This window comes from Scylla paramamosain, chromosome 4, assembly GCF_035594125.1.
Source record: "Scylla paramamosain isolate STU-SP2022 chromosome 4, ASM3559412v1, whole genome shotgun sequence".
Lineage (NCBI taxonomy): Eukaryota > Metazoa > Arthropoda > Malacostraca > Decapoda > Portunidae > Scylla > Scylla paramamosain.
Window position 1 is genome coordinate 31,589,527 of NC_087154.1, and position 22,248 is coordinate 31,611,774.

The following is a 22,248-nucleotide window of genomic DNA, read 5'->3' on the forward strand; positions in this document are numbered from 1 at the left end:
GAGAGAGAGAGAGAACCACAGCAAACCTGTTGGCTGTAATGTCATAAGCTACGAGTACACTATCAAATGCAAATTACGAGATGAAAAATAGTCAAGACGAAGGTTTCTTACCCACCTCTCCTTCCAGCTGTGGTTGGCAGACAGGAAAGGAAATGGAAAGAAAAACAGGAAATACAAAATTTCTATATGAACTATATAACAACTGTCACTATTGCAACAACTACCAGGGTAATCAAGCAGTGATAGATTGCTTATCTGTGAAAAAAAGCGTGATATTTCATGAAATCATCTGGAACAAATAGATTTTTCTATGATAACGCATAACTTATTTAAATTTATTTAAATTTTGATGATCGCTTTTGACTCTCTTCGGGGACCGGCACCACAGTGGGACTTTTTTCTTATAGTTTTGTTACCCTTGGCCGGTGTCCCCCCTCCCCTAAAAAGAAAAAACCTGATTAGAGCCTACACAAGTACTTGTCTGGTCTGCTCTTGAAAGCCTCAACTGTCACAATCGACGACATTCGAGGATTGAGAATTCCAGACGCTACTGATCCAGCACGACGATAGAGTCTAAAACTATTCCCTCAGAGAACAAGTCTTTGAGGCACTTGTGAATATCACCCGATACGCCGTGTGTAGTAATTGATGGAACAATTGCTTGTGATTAACTTTATCAAGTGCCTTTTAGATAACCAGATAACCAGATATATGACACCTACTGATTTAATTTTGTTGTATACCTAGAAGATGGAGGAATGAAACAAGTATTGCTAGTTAAACATGAACGTTTACTACAGAGACCGTATTATGAATGGCTTATAATATTTTCATCTTAAAGAAAATTCACCATATTGCGCTAAACATAATCTCAGTAAGTGTACATGCATCAATATCGGACTGACTGCTCAATAAATGCTCGGTTGTGCCTTGTTTCCTTTTAATAGGCACTGCTTTTACATGTCTCCTGTCTATCGAAACTTTATCCATTCACAGAGATGGATTATACAAACTCAGCAGCAGCGCTAACTTTTCAAAATAAACACGACGGGCCTGTCCGGGAATTGAACCCGGGACCTCTCGCACCCGAAGCGAGAATCATACCTCTAGACCAACAGGCCGGCGGATAAGATACGAATGAAAGAGAAACTAGAAAATCAGAAGGTAGAGAAGGAACAGAAGAGCTGAAGAAATGTCGCTTGAAAGGAAATTTGCCATAAACTTGCTTTCTAATCTAAATTGAAAGCAGAGGATAGTAAAGAGAAAGTGACTTCCCACCCGCCACTCCCTTCAGCACATGGTGGCAGGCAGGAAGGAAATACCATGCATCAGCAGAGCGAATTGCATGGAATTTCTCTCTCCCTCCCTCTCTCTCTCTCTCTCTCTCTCTCTCTCTCTCTCTCTCCAAACAGTAAGTGCCAGGAAATCCAGCAACCAGGAGCCAGTATAGCAGAGGATTTCCTGCCCAGAATCGCCACTGATATTAATTACGAACACTATGAACGTGAAGCGCTGTGGAATGTCAATGTCCGCGCCGCACATGAACAGGTCGAGTTGTTTTCATTCATTAAGCCTCCTAGTACCTATAGATCTTTTTGCGCCAAGAGACCTTAAGATCTCATGGATTTTGCTTCTTCACCAAAGGCTACTAAGGCGTCACCGGCACAAATATCGCCAAACACACCGTCTCATCTCTCAGCTTCATCATATAACGGGGGAAAAAAATGGATGGATGCATGGAGACTTGTTAGGAAAGAAACTGTTCCGTACTTTTAAACTCCTACACTGAATCATTGAAAAAACGACTTTTTTTTTTCTTTCGCCTTGTCCTCTTTTAACAGCAGGCCGTGGAACAATCTGTAATCCTCAGTCCTCTATACCTCAGGAGAAAAGTAAAATGACTTTGTTTCAGGGTGCTGCTTTACTTCCAGTCTACAAAGGAGCTGTTATATAACACTTTTTTCTTTTCTTATAACTTTGGTCAGTCCTTTTTTGTTGAAGGAAAACTGTGCCGTTGCTTCTATTTCGTGTAAAAAGGAAAAAAGAAAAATTGTTAGGGTTATCGTGTGAGACTAAAAAGTTCCGTAGGCGCCTCCCAACCATCCCTTTGTACACCCTGGGGACTCTTGCCTCGCCATTGACTCCTACTCCTGCACGGCGGCTCGTGTGCCACCTCTGGGAATGATACTCGCGGTATTTCCAAGTGTTACACATTATCTGTCAGTTTCAAAACTTAAATGAATTCACAGTATCGCTGACTGAGGATAAAATTAAATCCAGTACTCTCTCTCTCTCTCTCTCTCTCTCTCTCTCTCTCTCTCTCTCTCTCTCTCTCTCTCTCTCTCTCTCTCTCTGAGTCGTCCTATCTGCCCTTTACTCATGTCAAGATCTTATTGGTGTTTTCCTTCTTTGTTCCATCTTTCCTCGTAAGCTCCGTCCTTGTTTTTCCTCGTCTGTATTTGTTATTCTTTTCTCCGTAATTTGCTTCCTCCTGTTTGGTCTTTTTTTCTATTTCCTTCTGTTCTTATTTTCCTCTTTCCTTTCCTCTTCTGTTCCGTCCTCAGCGCTTCTTTCATTTATTTCTCTTAATTTTCTTTGAAATTCTTTTTTTACTTTCTTTTCTTTCTCTGGCAATTCAGTACCTCTTTTCCTTTCACGTTGTGTGCTTTCTCTCTCCTCTCCAATCTGTCTGTCTGTCTGTTTTTCTCTAATATATTTCCCTTATATTCCCCTCCTGCTTGATTCTCTCTCTCTCTCTCTCTCTCTCTCTCTCTCTCTCTCTCTCTCTCTCTCTCTCTCTCTCTCTCTCCTGTCAAAATTCCAGTCTTACCAACAGTACTCTCATCCATCCAAGCACATAGATTCCTAACCAACCCTTACTTCCCTTTCCTTCCTCTTTCTGCCGTTGCCCCTTTCCGCTTGTAAGATCCAACCTACACTACATCTCCTCCTTCTCCTCCTCCTCCTGCTGCTGCTGCTCCCCAAGTAAACAAGCGTTGCCTCTTACCCTCGCCCGTCCTTCCCCAAGTAATTCATTTCGCCGCTTCACCCTTGCCTCTCTCCCCTACCTCGCCTCGGGCTTCGGGTAAACAACGCCGCCTCAGCCCATACGGCGCGCTCCCGGGGTTTTATATCCGAGATGAAGGAGGGAGAATGGGAGCTGAGGGCAGAATAGGTGAGGAGAAGGTGCGTGCAAGGCAGAGGAAGATGGAGACGAGAGAGAGAGAGAGAGAGAGAGAGAGAGAGAGAGAGAGAGAGAGAGAGAGAGAGAGAGAGAGAGAGAGAGAGAGAGAGAATAAACAGATAATATATATAATGATAAGATGACAAACGAAAGTAGAGGAACGATGGAGAGCAAATTAAAGGAAACGGAGAAAGAAAGAGCGGTGGACAAAGCAGGAGAAAAGACAAAAGTAGCATAGATGAAAGTAGGAAAAAAAAGCAAAAACTGACGAAAGAGAGAGGAAGCAAATGAAAGAGACAAGAATAAGACGTACATACGAAAGAAAAACAAAGATGAAGAAAACGTGGAAAGTCGAATAAAGAACGAAAACAATAAGGAGAGAGAGAGAGAGAGAGAGAGAGAGAGAGAGAGAGAGAGAGAGAGAGAGAGAGAGAGAGAGAGAGAGAGAGAGAGAGAGAGAGAGATTGGAAACGAGGGGGACGGAGGGATTACGAAAGGAACAGTAGTAGAGAGGAGGGAGGGAAGGAGGGAGGGAGGGAGGGAGGGACGGGAAGGAAAAAGCAGAAATATTATGGCTCAGAAAGGAGAGAGAGAGAGAGAGAGAGAGAGAGAGAGAGAGAGAGAGAGAGAGAGAGAGAGAGAGAGAGAGGAGGCTCCAGGGACCAGTCTTAGTGAGAGGAGGGCTGAGGGAGAATCGCAGGGACTTACTATCGTCGTCAGAATTGAACCGAAGACAAAGGAACATAGCAGAGAAAACACACTACAATGGTCAGCAAGTGAATTTTCAACAGTACAAAGGGGACAAGAGTAAACTAAACCCAGGAGCAATCAACGTTTACATATTAACAAAAAGAAAGAAAAAAAATAGTTACACCACTCAGGCAACATAGAAAATAGGGAAAAGGGAAAAAGAGGTTAGGTTAAGACGAGAGGAAAGAAAGAGGAGTTGGAGGAGGAGGAGGAGGAGGAGGAGGAGGAGGATGCCGGGACGAAATACCTGCAGGCTCTGAGAAGGAACGGCAAGAAAGGAGCGGAAGTGAGGACAGGAAAACCAGGAGTAAGAGGAGGAGGAGGAGGAGGAGGAGGAAGACTAATAGTAGGAGTTAGGAGTAAGAGTGAGCGTGATAGTGCAGCGGTGGCGGGAGTAATGGCGTAAGAGGAGGAGGAGGAGGAAAACCATAGGAGCATGAGTAGGAATGAACGTGACAATGCAGCCATGGCGAGGGTGATGTTGCTGCAGAGGCGCGTCAAACTAAAATACACTGCCGAAGTTACGTGGAAGGGATGGAAACTTGGAGAGAGAGAGAGAGAGAGAGAGAGAGAGAGAGAGAGAGAGGTGGTAGGGGGGGAAGTGGGTGACGGTATGTGGGATAATCTAAAGAAAATTGGATGAAAAAGAAAACGAGACTCTTGGAAGGTAAACTAAACTGCAGTGTCAATAGTTTAATGCCTCTCTATACACGTGGCGGCGGCGTGGTGTGAGTCAGGCATTCAAGAATTTCCCAGAGACATGGAGAGGGAGAGACGGGAGAGAGAGAGACAGAGAGGGAGAGGGGAGAGAGAGGAGAGATATGCCCCTGAAAGTCTCACCTCAGGGCCACTCGGATTCAGTCTAATAACAGAGACTGAGAACAATGTGAGCCTGAGGGTAGGCGGGCCAGCATTAGGTGGATGAGGTTTGGTCATTTAGTGGGATTAGGGCCGCCGAGAGAGAGAGAGAGAGAGAGAGAGAGAGAGAGAGAGAGAGAGAGAGAGAGAGAGAGAGAGAGACGTGCCACATGCCCTTACACTGTTCCACATCTCCGCATTGCCTCTCTTTTACGGTCTTCGTATCAGTGCTTACGTGCTCCTGGAATAATTATGCTTGTTTTTCTCTTTTTCCGTCTCTAGTTTAGTTTTCAGACTTTAAAAACAGGTAGGCGTGGTAAAGGCGTTCAATGACTTGCTAAGGTAACGTACTCAAGGCTTTCGTGTTTCTCAATGTAATCTTTTACGTCTCTAGTTAGGTTTTCAGGCTTAAGTAGAACAGGTTAGGCAGGCAGGCGTGGTAAAGGAGTTATGGAAATTTGCCGTTTCTGTGTTTTGTTTAAGACTGATCATTGCAGGGTGTCTCGTTTAGAGTCTGGCATCTCTAGTGGGTTTTTTTTCTTTTTCACCATTATTTTGTTCTCCTTCTTACGGAAAAAAAAAACTTCACGCGACATGATTACACATGAGGAAACATATTATTTGTTTTCCTACTAAGTCCTCATCTGATTCTCCTCTGCATATACAGCACTTTCACTAAACAACTTTCGCTATTCTATTCTGAGATTACGACGAACCATTAACTTCATGAGGCTGTTGGCATGAGGCCGAAAAGTTGGCAACGCTTGTCTGGCGTGACGTCACTGCCTGGCCATCAGCGGGAGAGCGAAGCAAAATTTCCCTCAGAAAACGAGCAACTTTTAGCTCGGGGAGAATTTTGTCCAGATTGGAGGCGGCGAATATGGTGTCTGGAGGCTGTTTCGGGGACTGAGATTCGGTGAGGTTGGCAATAAAACAAGGCAGATTGGAGAATTGGAGGGAGACGTGTGCTGGTGCTGGCAGGGGGCGAGGCTAAGCTGGGTGGTGTGACTGAGCAAGTGAAAATGTGCACGATCGCCTGGGACGGAAAAAGCGTTATTTGTTGTAGTTGTTCCCGAATGAGTAGTTATGGACTGCTGGGACTGGTAATACTTATGTAGTCCAGGGGGCAATGAGGGGAAATAAGCTGAGCACAGTCATATTATTTCCAAAGCTCGCGACAACCATAAACACCTTTCAAAGAATGGAAGTTGAGGTCACGTTTCCTGAGTAGAGAGATCTATGCAAATAGCTTGATTCCGACAAACGGTCAGGGTCAGATACGCCACACGGGATCAATGGAGCAGAAAATACCATCTGGACAGAGCGTCAATACGAGGCACCGCGCTGACGTCACGGCGCCGCGGGTGCCCTGTACCCCTGACAGTAAACAAAACCGGGAACGTGACTATCTCCTGGAACTAATAGAGAAAAAAAAATAGAAACAGGTAAGTGGAAAGAAAATCCACAGTTTTTTTCTTGCAATGGAGTAAACAAGAACAGAAGCGTGGCTATTTTCAAGGTGATAAAAATAAAGAGAAATAGATAAATAAAAAAGAAAGAAAATCCCAGTTTCTTTTTTCAATACAACGTCAACTTTTACAAATCGTTCTTTTTGTACACAATGGACGACAAACACGATAAAAAAAAGCGAAAATGTCAACATGAAAAAAAAAAACTCCCACACCTCCCCTTTTCTCACTCCTGGCACTTCCCCCAGCCCCTCCCCCTCCCCGCCACAAAATAAAGGAAAAAAACTCTTGCTTGACATTTTTACGCCTGACGTTTGCTCACATATCGGCATTTCCCTCTGGAGCTACAGTTACGGAGTGGCCTAGCCTCCTCACACAGCCGCCGGAGGTAAAGGACGGAAGTGACGTGTGGGAGGAAGCTTACTAAGGTGGACACGTGACGCGGCGACATCAGTGCAGGAGACGTCGCCGGATATTCTCTGTCAGGAAGGTAAAAGGTGTTGCGAAAAAATAAATGAATAAATAAAAAAACTCAAGGATGAGTATAAGGAATATCTCTCTCTCTCTCTCTCTCTCTCTCTCTCTCTCTCTCTCTCTCTCTCTCTCTCTCTCTCTCTCTCTCTCTCTCTCTCTCTCTAGCTTGATGTGGAATGTGTGTACATGTCTTGCCACAGCAAGGACACACACACACACACACACACACACACATGAGAGATAGAAAGAGAGAGAGAAAAAAAGCTACATAATTTTTCTACTCCTCGTCGTTACCAGCTGTACCTTGACATGCCTAATGCGTACTCTCATCTAGAAACACGTTAACTGCATCGTGAAAGATGAAACAGTCTCGCTTTCGTGCCATTTGGTATCTGAAATATACACGGTTCCTCTTGTCGTAGCCAAGCCGAGGGTGTGTTGTCGCCAAGGCACCCAGGCCTTGGCCACCCATTGCCCCAGAGGTCACTGGTTACTGCCGTGACCCCTCGTGAGGCTTACGGCACCCCTGGTCACACGAACAAGACAGTGCCTGCCCTGATGCCGAGGCACCCGAGCGCCGAGTAAAGGCGACTTAGGCCGTGTAGTTAATGGACTGGACCTAGCCTATTCGTAATCAATCTTGTGATCAAGTTACCTTACAGTCGCTGACTTCACAAAACACAAAACAGTGACCCAGTGTTAACTTCAGTAATGCACGAACTAGAAGGACATAGAAAAACCATATATGTTCGCGTGTAAAGGTGGTTAACCATAGACTCCCTACGAGACATGTTTCTTACGCACCTGCAGTGAAGTATAAGTATCCTGGTGATCGTGTGGAGTGAAGGAAGAGATGGGTGTACTAAATAGTTAGATTTTGAACCTTAAGGATAACTCCTTATGTAGTAGTAGATAGCAATGTACGTAGGTCGACGTTGCCGTCGTCAAAATGGAATATAAGGCGAAGTAGCGAACGATTCTCGCAGACCTAACTAGACTCCAAGAGTGGAGTGTTACAAGTTCCTGGAAGGTGCTCCCACTCGACAGCACCATGAAGCTCCTAGTCGTTCTCTGCCTCGTCTTGGTCGTAAGTAATACTCAGAAGATTTTTCCTAAGTGCCTTGTGTGTCTCAATTTAAAATGTTGCTTTAGTATACTGTGGTCCCCGTATATTTTGTCATTTTCCATGTGTTGATATAATGCTGAATCTTGATGAGTAATTTTAATATCCTTTGTGGCACTTCGCAGTGCTAATATTTTAATGTTACATTTGATTGTTCATTTATGTGATTATGTTATGTGTGTCCTTACACGTTAATGAGTTATACGAGTATGTTACTGAATGACCTGAGTTGGTCGATAAAATCCTGCAAAAGTAAAGTGAATAGTGACGTCAAGATTTATCGAAAGGTCATTCTATATTTTAAAATGTGGTGGAATTCTGGTCTTTCGTTGCTTGCGAGTATCGTTGGAATGTGTTAACTACTGGTTAATAAATAGTGTTAACGTTTCTGAACTGCGTTTGTGGCTTACCCCACTGTGTGAACCCCGGCCTTAACTGTCGGTTACCTGGATTTAAACCTTGTAGTGTCTGTTACATAAAGAATTAGTGCAGTTCCTGTGTAGCCCCTATCTTCCCTTTAAAGGTAAGGAGGAGGGTTACGACACTCTTACACACACACACACACACACACACACACACACACACACACACCGTATCGTATGTGGGCATGTGAATATTCATGTTTGGAGGAATGGCGGAATAACATAGTGAGCTTCCCAAGTTGGATAACATGGTGTCTGCTGGTGAAAGTTTGTCCTGTATAAAATTGGAGGAATCTTTTGGAGCGTCAAGGTGGCGGCGACACTGAAGAGGAAGTGTGGCGGGGGAGGGCGAACGGAAGGAAGAGGGAGGAGAGGGAAAGGGAGAGGTGAAGAGAAGTGGAGGAGAGGAGTATTACAGTCTCTTGGTTTGCTGTGGAGAAAAGTGCGTACGTGTGTGTGTGTGTGTGTGTGTGTGTGTGTGTGTGTGTGTGTAGGAATTGGTGGATATGAAACCAATGTATATCTTCACACACACACACACACACACACACACACACACACTAATTTCAAATGCACCAGTTTATTGAAATACCATTAAGTGGCACAGTAAATCATTGTTAATATCGCTATAAAACAATTCTTAACATTATTATATTCGCAATTTCATAAAAAAGAAGGAAAGAAAATACTCATGTTGTTAACCTAAGCAAACACACACACACACACACACACACACACACACACACACACTCCTCGTTATCTTCGTCAGCCTCTATTTCCTATTATTGTCTACCTGCGTACCTTCCTTTCCTGTTTTCTGCTTTCCTCGTTAACTCGTCACGTGGTTGCCATTCAGAACTCGACCTTCCGTGACACGTGGAAGGCTCGAGTATTTACAACACCTGGCGTGAAGGTAATTGGATCGCACCAACTCGTTTACCTTTCCCGGTACAGAGACAGACAGACACACACACACACACACACACACACCTGATTCTCTCCACTCATTTTCCTCGAACCCAGAGACGAGTGTTACCTTGCAAGATTTGCCTGGCAGCGTTACCTCATCATGCAGATGTGTCTATGAGTAGGGAGAAAGGCTCTAATAATCATCCACCGTGAGGAAAACGCCGAGAAAAAAAAAAAAGATAGATGAGCGCGTGAAATTTCGAATGATGCTGCATGGAACCGCCACCCAGCCCCCTCCACACACGCTGACTCGTCTCCCACAAACCCGCACAAAGACAGACACTCACGTTAACTCGCCTCCCACACACACACTAACACACGGAGGCGGGATTTGCAGCCTCATCAATTCCTCGTGTATGGTGTCAGTCAGCCAGTTTCCCGCCTGTCGCTCAGTCGCCACCCTTCACCTTCCGCCGCACAACGCAAACACCTGCCCGCCGCTAATTCCGTGTTCCGAGAATGTGAGCCGCTTTCCAGACGTGTTTTTCCAGCCATCTAGTTATCACCGCTCTTCCGAGAACCAGAGTAGGAATGTCCTTGCCCTCATTGGACAGGAAAGTAGAGAAAGAGTTTCCGAAATTACCGAAGCTTGAACACACACGCACTCACACACACTCCTTTTAATTTCCAACCCATCAGCCATATTTACTCTCCCCCACCCTCAAAGGCCCATTTCACTCGCCCCCGCCAATCTCTCCCTCCAGTGAGAGGAGAGACATTGCACTCCTGAAAAGATCTCAATTTAAATTTTAATCAACTCGTCAGGGCGAAGAGAACACAGCAGGAACTAGATGGTGTGTGTGTGTGTGTGTGTGTGTGTGTGTGTGTGTGTGTGTGTGTGTGTGTGTGTGTGTGTGTGGTGTGTGTGTGTGTGTTCGTTCTTCCTACAAAAGAACGTGTAAAACTGAACGATGCTCGGGGTTCCATAGCTTCCCATCCCCCATTTTTTTTTTTTGTCACTTTTTTCCACAGTATTTCTCTCTCTCTCTCTCTCTCTCTCTCTCTCTCTCTCTCTCTCTCTCTCTCTCTTGCTCTGGCTCCCATTTGCGCTCCCAATAAAATGCCTTGCCAAATCCTGCCATTACTAAAAAGAGGGGAAAAACACGGTGCAGCGAGAAATAATCCAATTGGCTCATGAATATAGATGACACATAAATTCTCAATGTTTACGCTGTCTTTAAATGTTCATACTCCCAACACACACACACACACACACACACACACACACACACTGCATGCCCTGTGTGTGTGTTCCTTCCGCCCTCCGTTGCTCCACCAGCCGCGGGAGGATAGTCACGGGTCGCAGTGGGCTGGTTGGCGTGCGAGGCGGACCAGACAGGGAATGTGCAAATGCAGAGAGGAAATTCACCATTTTATAACAGCAGCAACGAGAAACAGGCCGACTCTCTCTCTCTCTCTCTCTCTCTCTCTCTCTCTCTCTCTCTCTCTCTCTCTCTCTCTTTTATTCACTTCAAATTCTCCTTATTGTTTTATTTCTTTACTCGGTTTCTTTATTTTTCTTCAGCGATGTTTTTTTTCTCATTTATTACATCTCTCTCTCTCTCTCTCTCTCTCTCTCTCTCTCTCTCTCTCTCTTTGGGACTAACGAAGCAAATGACAGCTGTACTAACGAGGCGGACACATTTTCTTCCTACATCCGAGGTTTGCTAAGCGCGCGTACATCATAACGACTCGAATAAATGAATAACAATGAATAACAGGTGGTGCCTTCGCGCGGTGCATACACATTAAAGTAACAGTGACAGCATCGAGTAAAATGAATCATAATTTTTTTCCTCTTGTGCAGCGTGCGTATAATTAATTCGGTAACGACATCAATAACAGACACGGCAGCAACATCATTATTACTGTTATAATCATCATCATCATCATCATCATCTGCAGCTGTCCCGCGGTCCTTAGCTATGCCCCAGAGGACGCCTTGCGCTTTATTATGAATTCTGCCGGCGTTTTTTTGATCATCAGTGCGAAACATTAACAGAGTCCCTTTAACTTCCTCAAAGGCAGCCATCACCATCACCACCACCACCACCTCCACTGATAACATATTTAGGCGCCGCTCTCTATCCCCCCCCCCCTCTCTCTCTCCTCGTTTTCTTATTTTACTGCCTTTTTCCGTCATGTTCCATCTTTTCCTCTTCCTTTTTTTTCTCTTTTTTATAATTTTTGCGTAATTCATTTTCCTTTTTCTTCCTCTTATTTTATCTATCTATTTATTTATTTTTCACATGCTGCCTTGTCCCGTATTCCTTCACTTCCTCCTCCTCCTCCTCCTCCTTGCCCTTGTCCTTGTCCTTTCATCACGTTCTCTCATACCCTATTACTTTAACCTTTTCCACTTTCTTTTCTCCTCACCCTTTCCGTCTCGTAATTTTGTTATATCGCTGCTCTTTCCTCTTTCTGCTCTTCCTCTTCCTCTTTCCTCCGTCTGTTCCTCGTCCCTCCCCCCTCCAACGTGCTAGTAAGCTAAGGTGTCGCCTCGCTTTGAGTCTATCTTATTTCATATCTCTAGGAAAAGAAAATTCTCTCTCTCTCCTCTCTCTCTCTCTCTCTCTCTCTCTCTCTCTCTCCTCTCTCTCTCTCTCTCTCTCTCTCTCTCTCTCTCTCTCTCTCTCTCTCTCTCTCTCTCTCAGCCTCTGAATATCAACTTTATGAGAATTCAGTCTTCGGACGAGCTCTCATTTTTTTTTCCCGGTGTAAATTTTTTCCAGAAATCTCTTTTGCTGCCGAAGCTTTTGAATCGCATTGACTCTTTTACACAGTTACCTTTTTTTCCACCAGCCTTCACCTCCCTGCGTCTGACAAATGGAGGCTTTTACTCGCCCCGAACAACGGGCATTATGTACGCTGACATTTATATCTTTCATCTTTTTCCATTTCTATTTTTTTTTTTTATCCTCTTTACTTGGGCGACGAGAATGACCTTGAATACTCATGCGGGTCGGATGCTTTCATGTCATTTCCGCTTCTCATGCGTCCAAGAGTCGTTTATCTTTCATTCCTTCGCCTTTGATCCTCCCGTCCTCACTCCACACGTCAAAAGACTGAATAGTTCCTCTTCTTTCTTCCGTGCGCCCTTTATTTTTCCTCGTCTTTTCTCTTCGTGCCACTCTGCTGGTTTGAAATTCCTCCGGCGTATTGATCTTTCCGTGTCTTCTCGGAGCGCACACTAATAACTTTCCTCCTCTGAGGCCGATTGCTTCACCAGTCCATTCTCTTCTCATCCTATCACCGTCCTCTACCTATTTTTTGCCCGCCTTCCATCGTCTTCCCTTTTTCCTCCTGACTTAATCACCTTGTAGTTCTTATCTTCCCTCTTTTTACTGCCCCCTTACTCTCTCATCCTCTTGTTTTTTTTTTCTTTTCTTAGGTTTGTTCGTCTTTTTGCTTTTCTTTCTCATTTTCCTTTTGTCCATTATTTATTTTCTTCTTGTTCTTTTGCCCTTGTCTTTCTCTTCCTCCTCTTGCACTTCTCGTTTCCATGTCCTTCCTCCTCCTCCTCTTCTTCCTTCTCATTCTTTCTTGCTGCAGATGGGGTCACAGGCAAGCGCTGCAAAACTCACCTAACCTTCCTCTTTCCAGCCTTTCCCCCCAAACCCTTCCTTTTCCTTCCCTTCCCTCTCTTCCTCTCGCCTCTAGTCACCCCCCCTCCCCTCTTTCACGTCGACCGTCTCACGTATCGATTTCGATCAACACTTCTGCAGCTGAGCTCAGGTTTGGAGTTTGGGGCTCCTCCTCCGGCCAAACTTTTCTGATTAAGAACTTCAGTAATAGGATAAAGTTCCCGCCCAAGGACTAACCAGCGGGGGGAGGGGGAGGGAAGACGTTTCCGGCAGCCAACACCAGGGGGACTTAAGCTACTTTAGAGACCTTCTTCCCCCTTCTTCCCCTTCTCCACTGAGCAACTTAGTGGTGTCTGTCAGCCTTTTTTTTTTTTTTTTCTCAAGCGAACAAGTACATGTGAACGGAGGAGGAGGAGGAGGAGGAGGAGGAGGAAAGACAGGTTTGTGTATATATTAAAGATGAAGTGTTTTTTACGGAGGCAATCTAGTATGCGAGTGCGAAAAAAATAAATGACTGCTGGTGGAAGGAAAAGAGGTGGGCAGTGAATGGTGTAATTAAGACGTGAAAGTTCATTGCCGTCAAGACAAAAGTGGAAGAGGAGCAGATTCGAGCATGTGTGTTAACTCTTTAAGTGCTATGAATGAATGAAATGTTGTGTTAAAAGTTTAGTGTATGATATCAAAAGAAATAGTCGACAGCAAAGGAAGTGAATATTGGAGTACTTTAAAATTTTTGTCATTAGAATTTAAGAGGTGAAGAGAATGGTGCCATTAGCACTTAGAAGGTGAAGTGAATAATGTCACTTGCACTTAGAAGGTCAAGTGAATATTGTCATCAGCACTTAGGAGATGAAGTGAATAGTGTCATTAGCACTTAGAAGGTGAAGTGAATAAATAGTACCACTTGCACTTAAGGGGTTAAAACGTTTGTTAACCCTTTAGCTGCTCATGGCATTGTGACACCCACTACTTCATTCAAGTGACTACAAGATTTTACTAAGAATAATATTACACACATGCGTGAGGTTTCAGTTACTTTACCACTCCTTTGCCGTCAACGGTGTTCCTAGAAATCGAGCTCTAAATTTACATTATTCTGTTAAACAAAGAAACCTTAGCAATCAAAGGGTTATATTAAAGAAAGGCGAGTTACAAGGAATATATTCTTTATGTATTGGGAAGACCGGCCAAGCGAAAAAAAATGATAGACCAACCCGCTCATAATGCCGTTTCCAAAATGAAGAAGATAAATAATCAGAATAGATGGTCTAATGAAACAAGGAAAATAAGGTTCTTACAGAAACACTTATTTGTAGCGAAAGAGATTGTGGAACGAATACAAGCGGAGCGTAGATGAAATGAAAATGAGGTTCGTCTGGAAATGAAGGCTGATAAACAAGGGGGGGGGAAAGGGGAAGAGATACTCAGAAAAAAACGGATGCAAAACAATCACTGAAAAGAAGTGATTGATGAGCAAAGAGTAAGAGAATGAGTGTCAGATCCACTCTAAGCACCAGCGGATCTAACAGGGCAAGAAGAGAATAAAAGAAAAGAAAAAAAGAAAGTAGGCAGCTAAGAGGTATGATGATGACTCATTAATGAGAAAACGAGAGAGCAACATTGTTAGTGCACAAGTTGAAGGGATTTACGAATACAACTTGCGGAGTATAAATAATCAATAAACCTAAGATGTTAAGCGGGTCCAAGGAATGACGAGTGGAGAGTCAGATGGAATTAAAGGAATCAGGCAGGAATTACTCATGTGAGGGACTGACTGAGTGGTGAGATGCAAGTGAAAATATAAATTCCCTTTGTTATTCTCTCTCTCTCTCTCTCTCTCTCTCTCTCTCTCTCTCTCTCTCTCTCTCTCTCTCTCTCTCTCTCTCTCTCTCAGTAGTATAAGGATGACTGTAAGGAACACTTGATATTTCTACGTCAACATAATTATTACACACTAAAAAAAAAAAAAGAAATAAAAAACTAAACACAAATTTCAGGCCAAAGTAATATCCACACTTTTCACGCTCAAGTGCATCATCCATCCCGGCGGCCAAATGAGAGAGAGAGAGAGAGAGAGAGAGAGAGAGAGAGAGAGAGAGAGAGAGAGAGAGAGAGAGAGAGAGAGAGAGAGAGAGGCTAAACATACCAAAACTATCCTTCATCACCTTATCTTTCTCTTTCTCCTCCTTCTTCTCCTCCTCCTCCTCCTCTTCCTTTTCATCATCATCTTCCTCCTCCTCCTCCTTGACATTTACCTCACTATTCTCTTTTATATCACTAACTTGACCTAACACACACACATTCTACCTACTACCACCTCATCCTGTGCTTCACATTCTTTCATAATCCTTCCTAAGAGAAAACACACTAAAACCACCTTTCTTTACCTCTTTCTCTTCCTTCTCCTTCTCCTTCTCCTCCTCCTCCTCCTCCTTCTCCTGCACCATCTTTCCCTCACTCTTATATCGCTAGCCTGAACTATTGCCCACGAAAGAGTCGCTATTTTTCGAGGCCTGGTTTCTGGACGGTCATAAATATCTTGATCCGGGGAGTGGAGGCACCGGCAGGAAGCATTAAAGTTCAATAACCCGGGACACATCACACAGCCTCCCACGGCCATGGCACTTCAGCGGGCGGCTCCTGGGCGGCGACTCTCGGATACGTCTTAATCCTTTGTCTGTTCGCCTCTGTCTTTTATGTCTCTTTGTCTGTCGAGGTTTCTTTATCTCTGTCTCTCCCTTTCTCTATCTTTGTCTGTAACTGTCTCTGTGTTTGTCTGTCATCCGTTTCATCTTGTTTGTGTTCAAATTTCTCTCTCTCTCTCTCTCTCTCTCTCTCTCTAATGCCCGGGTACTCTCTTAGTGTTTGCTTACAGAATGCCACGCGCAGCCTCCGTCCTGGCAGATCTGACGTGTTTCCGAGACCACTAAACAATTGTTGTAAACCCTAATTTACTTCTCGTGAGAGGTGCCTTAGAGCTGCAAAATTCTTTCACTTACCATATTCTGCTACTACACGCTCGTTAATTAATTAATTCAGATTACCGAGCGGTTAGGCCATGGGTTCAAAGCGAGGTATGTCATAAACGCAGCTCAGAAAAACCATAAGCATTTATCAACCAGTAAATAATAATTAAAAATTCACACGCAGGTAATAATAAGCAATAACTCCACATCATAACACGTTCAAGGCAAATTCAAGTAACATCGTATTGGCAAATTATTAAGTCTTTTACTCACTCATTAAATGTACATTAATGCACTTTATCAGGGGGACTCATGCAAGGTGGCTCATTTTTCATCAAACACGTGAATGTACATATAACATGATCCTACAATGAAATAACCAAACACCACACGCAAAATCAAAGACAGTAAAATACTTGGTCACTGCACGCGAAGGACCACAGAAAATATCACATCACACATCACAATCCAATATTAGATCAACACATGAAACACAAAATATATGAAATACCACAGTATACTGAACACATTTCAAGGTGAGACACACAGGAAAAATTCTCTAAGTTGCTGAATGCACTGCACCTTCCAGAAACTATGAAACCACCTATACAATCAACTGACGTCTGCTTGGATCGCTCTGTGCTTCGTCCTTATATTCGCTTCCATCTACAGCGTCGGCGAATTACATACACTGCTACATACATTGCTATCCGATTAGTTAATACACTCATCTCTTCCTTTAATACTTGCAATCACCAGAGTGTTTACATCTAGACTTTCAGTAACCAAAGTTCATAAAACCCATATCTCGCTTAGGAAATACAGGATAATCACTCTTACACATATACATTTTGATGTTTTAACTCGCACATCACTGAGTCACATGAGTGGGTGAGTGGGCTTGTATTTACGCGCAAGGTCAAGAAGATTGCGGAGGCTGTCCCTATCTCTAATTCATTAAAGTACATCTCCAAGCTTGTGATCGACGCTGTCATACTCACGAACAAGGCGGGTAGGAATGAAGGTAGGGGTGAGGAAAAAAAGGTTGCATCATAACAAGTGGATTATATTTTTAATTGTTACGCTTATTATGTAAGACGCTGGAGATGAGTGGAAAGTGTGTGTGTGTGTGTGTGTGTGTGTGTGTGTGTGTGTGTGTGTGTGTGTGTGTGTGTGTGTGTGTTGGCGCTTGGAGGAGGAAGAGGAGGAGGAGGAAGAGGAGGAGGAGGAGGAGGAGGAGGAGGAGGGGGAGGAAAGTTCAAAGAGGAGCAAATAAGTAGGTCAGGTCACAACCCGGAAATATCCGCTTAAGGAAACTAGGGCAGATAGATGATGGAAACATGTGTGTGTGTGTGTGTGTGTGTGTGTGTGTGTGAACTAGGTGCGTACGTAATAGTCTGCACCAGGATATCCATGTTACTTTTTCATATATATATATATATATATATATATATATATATATATATATATATATATATATATATATATATATATATATATATATATATATATATATATATATTTTTTTTTTTTTTTTCGTTTTCTGTTTCTTTTATCTACTGCTGTCGGAGTCGCTCAATGCAGAGGACGAATGGCGGTGGCTGGGCGGGGAAGCGACGTGAACGAAGCGTGGAAAGGCACAGGCAAAAATGAAAAGGAAGATGAATAACTCGTTGCTTGCTTTGGTGATTAACTGTGTGTGTGTGTGTGTGTGTGTGTGTGTGTGTGTGTGTGTGTGTGTGTGTGTGTGTGTGTGTGTGTGTGTGTATGTGTGTGTGTATGTGTGTGTGTGTGTGTGTGTGTGTGTGTGTGTGTGTGTGTGTGTGTGTGTGTTAATGGGTAAGACGATTACGGATCAAAATGTCAACTGCTGAGTGTGTATAATTATAAAGGGAGTGGTTATGCAACATTCTCTCGGGTACTCGCATAATAATAATCATCCAGGCGCCAAACATTACCGGGTGCAGACGCACGATTGCAACACTCGTCCTGGAAAATAACAAAGGCCACATAAACAAGAACCATCATCAATACCCAACCTCTCGTGGTAGAACAAAAAGAAAACTGAAAAAAAAGAAACGTTACTGGAAAAAAAATCTAAACTACTCAAGCGAAGTGGAAACTGAAAAGGGGAAATGGAAAAAAATGGAACACAGAAGACTACATGTAAAATTCGCGTAAAATGTTGCCAGAACAATACCGTGACCTAACGAGCTAATGACAGCACGTTATGATCACCTGACCTAAGATGGAAAAAGGAAGAGAATTTCCCCCCCCCCCCCCCCCTCTCTCTCTCTCTCTCTCTCTCTCTCTCTCATTAAATGGATTTTTTGTTTCCTGTAAATATTCTTTTTCACTTGTCTTCCTTTTATGATCGTCTGTTTTTTTGTATTCCTTTCGCGGATCGTTCTTACTTTTCTCGTTGTCTCTACAACATTCTTTTTTCAACGTTCTTTTTTCTTTCCAGTCTATATTTGATTTCCTTTTCTTCTTTCCACTTTCCCCCTTCCTTTCCCCTCTCGCCCTGTTCCTCCAGCAAAAGTGGAGGAAAAAAAAAGGAGAAAATAAGAAATGAAGGTGTGTGTGTGTGTGTGTGTGTGTGTGTGTGTAACATTATGGCATAATTAATATATTCTTTTATATTATATTGCACATGTTAGCAATAAAAGTCATAATAAAACTCATCACCCTTATCCTCATCATTACCATAATCATCAATAATGCCATTACCTCCAATTAACATGACACGCGGATTATGGAGGGAGGTGAGTCTAGACGGAAGAAATATGCGAAATAGTATAATTCACTACAATGCCGCCAACATCAAAATAAAACAATCACCAAACTTTTTCAAGCTTTTCAATTTTTCAAATCATCCTTAACCCTACCAGCCCCCCTCGTGCACTCCGCCAAAAAAAAAAAAAAAAAAAAAAACGGAAAAAAAAAACGTACATTTCAAAGGGCGGAATTGAGCAGCATAAAAGAAGCAATAAGAGGAAAAGCACATTCACTTAGCCACGAAAAATCACGAGACTATTTTATACTTTAACTTTTTTTTTTTTTTTTTTCAGCCACAATATTTCTATTTACTGCTCATTTCGAAGATCAGAAGGAAGCATGGAAAAAGAAATATTAAGTCTTTAAGAGAACCATAATCACTTGAGGCATGAAAAATCAAGGAACATTTTTAAACATTCTTAAATCTTTCCAAGCCTTACAATTTTAATTTACGTGTACTGTAGTCGTGATCAGAAATAAAGTAATCTGTCATACTCATTCACACTGTAGTTTCTGTTTTTTTCCCCTCAGTGTCAAGCTCTCCTATCTGCTGACAATCTTCTTACAAAACCTGACAACTGATAGCTTATTAGGAACTCAGAGGACTTAATGCAGAGGAAAAACACTTTAACCACAGAGAACAGGAGTGCGGAATGTTACTCGACTGAACATGCCCATACCTATCAAAAAGCAGAAGGAAAGCTGTGGTAAGAAAAAACACAACCACTTCACCGCGAGATGAACGAAACAAGAAAGAAAAAGACAACATCCAAACATTACCAGCGAGGCAAAGGGTTGGTTGGGTTGCGTCTGGGGAAGGAAAAATGGTTTATACCTTCCCCCTTCTCTCTCTCTCTCTCTCTCTCTCTCTCTCTCTCTCTCTCTCTCTCTCTCTCTCTCTCTCTCTCTCTCTCTCTCTCTCTCTCTCTCTCCCTACCGTCTCCTCTCTCTGCCTCTCTCCCCGAAAGCAGTGGCGGACGCTTGTTTGGGGCACGGGGAGGAAAATAGGATAGCAGCACTACGTTAACCCAAATGGGGGAGGCTGCCGCGTGGAATATTAATGGTAAGTGCCTGTAAGCTGCAATAACAGTAAAGTCCGGAGAGCTACGCTGAAACAAATAATGCATGTAATAAAAGCCGCTTTGGCGAAAGAGTAAAGGGAATAGGGAAGGGGAGGAATTACAGGCTGGCGCAGTAGACATGTAGGTATGGGATGAATGGGCAAAGGAACCAAGTGGATGATGGACTGGGTGAAGTGGACGAAAAGGACGAAGAACAAAATGTAACACGCGTTCAAAAATGATGATGCGATGTATAAAAGTGGCGGAAAGGAAGGTAATATCATTTGATTCATAATATCTGCGTACTGTACGAGGTTACAAATCACGAAGAAGAAAGAATGCAATTGAAAGAAGCGGGAAATGCTGACTTATGGGTAGTGAATGAGAAAGAAAGGGACAAAGAATGAGAAGCATAAAATTGTAATGCAAGGAAGTGAAAAATCGAGGCAAATGATCAGAATCTAAATGTTCTTACTGTATGGGATTACGAATTACGGAAACAAAAGTATGAGAGAGGAGGGTATGGGACATTTATAGGTGATAACTGATCAAAAAAATGAAAAAAGAAAAATGCATGATCGAGTAGCGCAAGGAAGTGGAAAAGAGAAGTGGAAAGAAGATTGAAAGGAAAAACGAATCTAAAGGATGACCAAGGCCAAGGAGAGAGAGAGAGAGAGAGAGAGAGAGAGAGAGAGAGAGAGAGAGAGAGAGAGAGAGAGAGAGAGAGAGAGAGAGAGAGAGAGAGAGAGAGAGAGAGAGAGAGAGAGAGAGAGAGAGAGAGAGAGGACAAAAGATCAAAACTACAATATCTATACGGGTTGCGAATTATGGAAGAAGAAAAATATGTAAAGAAAAAAGATGACTGAAAGAAGATAAAAAAAGAAAGAATGTAAAGGCTAACTATACATGGAAAAATGAAAAAAAAAAAACAGGTAAAGGATTAAGACCACAATATCTATAAGGGTTAAAAATCATGAAATAGAAAAAAAAAAACGAGAAATGAGATGACTGTGAAAGAAAAGAGAGAGAGAGAGAGAGAGAGAGAGAGAGAGAGAGAGAGAGAGAGAGAGAGAGAGAGAGAGAGAGAGAGAGAAACGAACCTAAAAGCATGCACAAGTAATACATGAAAAAAAAAAATAAGAGGTAACGGATTAAAGCCACAATATCTATACGGAGAAACGAATTATGAAAAAAAAGAAGAAAAAATAAGAAAAAAAAAAGCTGAATGTGAAAGAAGGGAGAAAAATAAAGTTAGGTCTGTGCCGTTGAGCAAATTTTATGAACCCTGATATTATCTTTACGTCGGCATCTGATTCGCCCGACAAATTATTTCCAGGCCAGAGGAAGCGCGCCGTCAGAGTCGATATATTTTCACGGAAGCTTGCACATGTAAACGTTAGCTCAGGGATACTCATTAATTATTAGGCTCATTATAATAATTGCTCTTGTGATGTGAAGTAACAGAGAGAGAGAGAGAGAGAGAGAGAGAGAGAGAGAGAGAGAGAGAGAGACTCACAACTACATGCTTTTCCACTGTTAGAACTGAACCACCTCACCTACCAACAAGCTCACGGTTCGCATGCTTTCACCCTCTGAATAATTGCTCGTCCATTATCCTCGAGTGGCTCTGTCCAGCTTCCAGCGCGGGAGAGAGTGTGTGGTGTAAACTGGATTGGTATTATCTGGATTATCTGGATCGACTCTCTGTCCTGCTTTTTATGTCTTTCCATTCTCGTTTTCTCCGCTCTCAACTCTGCGGTTTAGTCGTGTGTGTGTGTGTGTGTGTGTGTGTGTGTGTGTGTGTGTGTGTGTGTGTGTGTGTGTGTGTGTGTGTGTGTGTGTGTGTGTGTGTGTGCGCGCGCGCGTGCGTGCGTGCGTGCTCGCGCGTGCGCGCGTGCGTACGTTCACGTCTTTCGCCTCTGGGGGATAGAATTGCAAAACAGGTTCATGTGTGGAATACTTGAGGATAATGCCGACTTTTCTCTGATGTAATACACTAAGTACTTGGCAATTCAAAGCGTGCAGAATACTTAGTTGTTCTTTGGAGTAGTAAGAACACTGCCTCTGATTACAAAGTGTGATGAATGAAGAAGGGTATAACAGAACATAGTCTAGGATGGAACGCTGGGTGATTTTTTTTTCCACTGATAAAAATAAGTAATCTTTTCACGTGTTAAGGAGTCTGGCAAAGGAGACAGGACATGAGAAAAAAGTCTGCACTTAAATATTAGTTATAAAAAGTTTTAAAGAAAATTGGTTAATTCAGTTCCGGTGTTTTGATATTCCTCTTTTGAAATAGTTTAAGTCGTTGGTTATTAACAAAAGGCAAAATACTTAATTCCTATGAAGGAGAAAACACCGAGATCATTATTACGAGTAGTGTGGAATACATACTTTATGATAAAATTTTGCCTACAGAGTAAAAGAAAAGTCTTATGGTATTTTGACATTTCATGCAAAATTTACTTGGTTCATTCATTCGTTTATCTCCAGTCAAAACAAGATAAAATAAATAAGAAAAACTACACTGGAATGTTCACAGACGCAATGGAAAAACACGAATACCAGTAAAGTTTTCACCGTTTCCCAGCCTTGGTGTCGCTACAAACT

The 22,248-nt window shown here is 42.8% G+C and overlaps 1 long non-coding RNA gene and 1 other non-coding gene across 3 annotated transcripts in view; both read right to left on the minus strand.

The window, feature by feature from the left end:
• Nucleotides 1–22,248, minus strand: part of LOC135100009 (uncharacterized) — a 69,564-nt gene that overhangs the window by 33,150 nt on the left and 14,166 nt on the right. The gene's annotated exons all lie outside the window — the stretch shown is intronic.
• Trnap-cgg (transfer RNA proline (anticodon CGG)) lies at nt 1,050–1,121 on the minus strand. The gene has a single exon. It is a non-coding gene; the product is annotated as a tRNA-Pro (tRNA).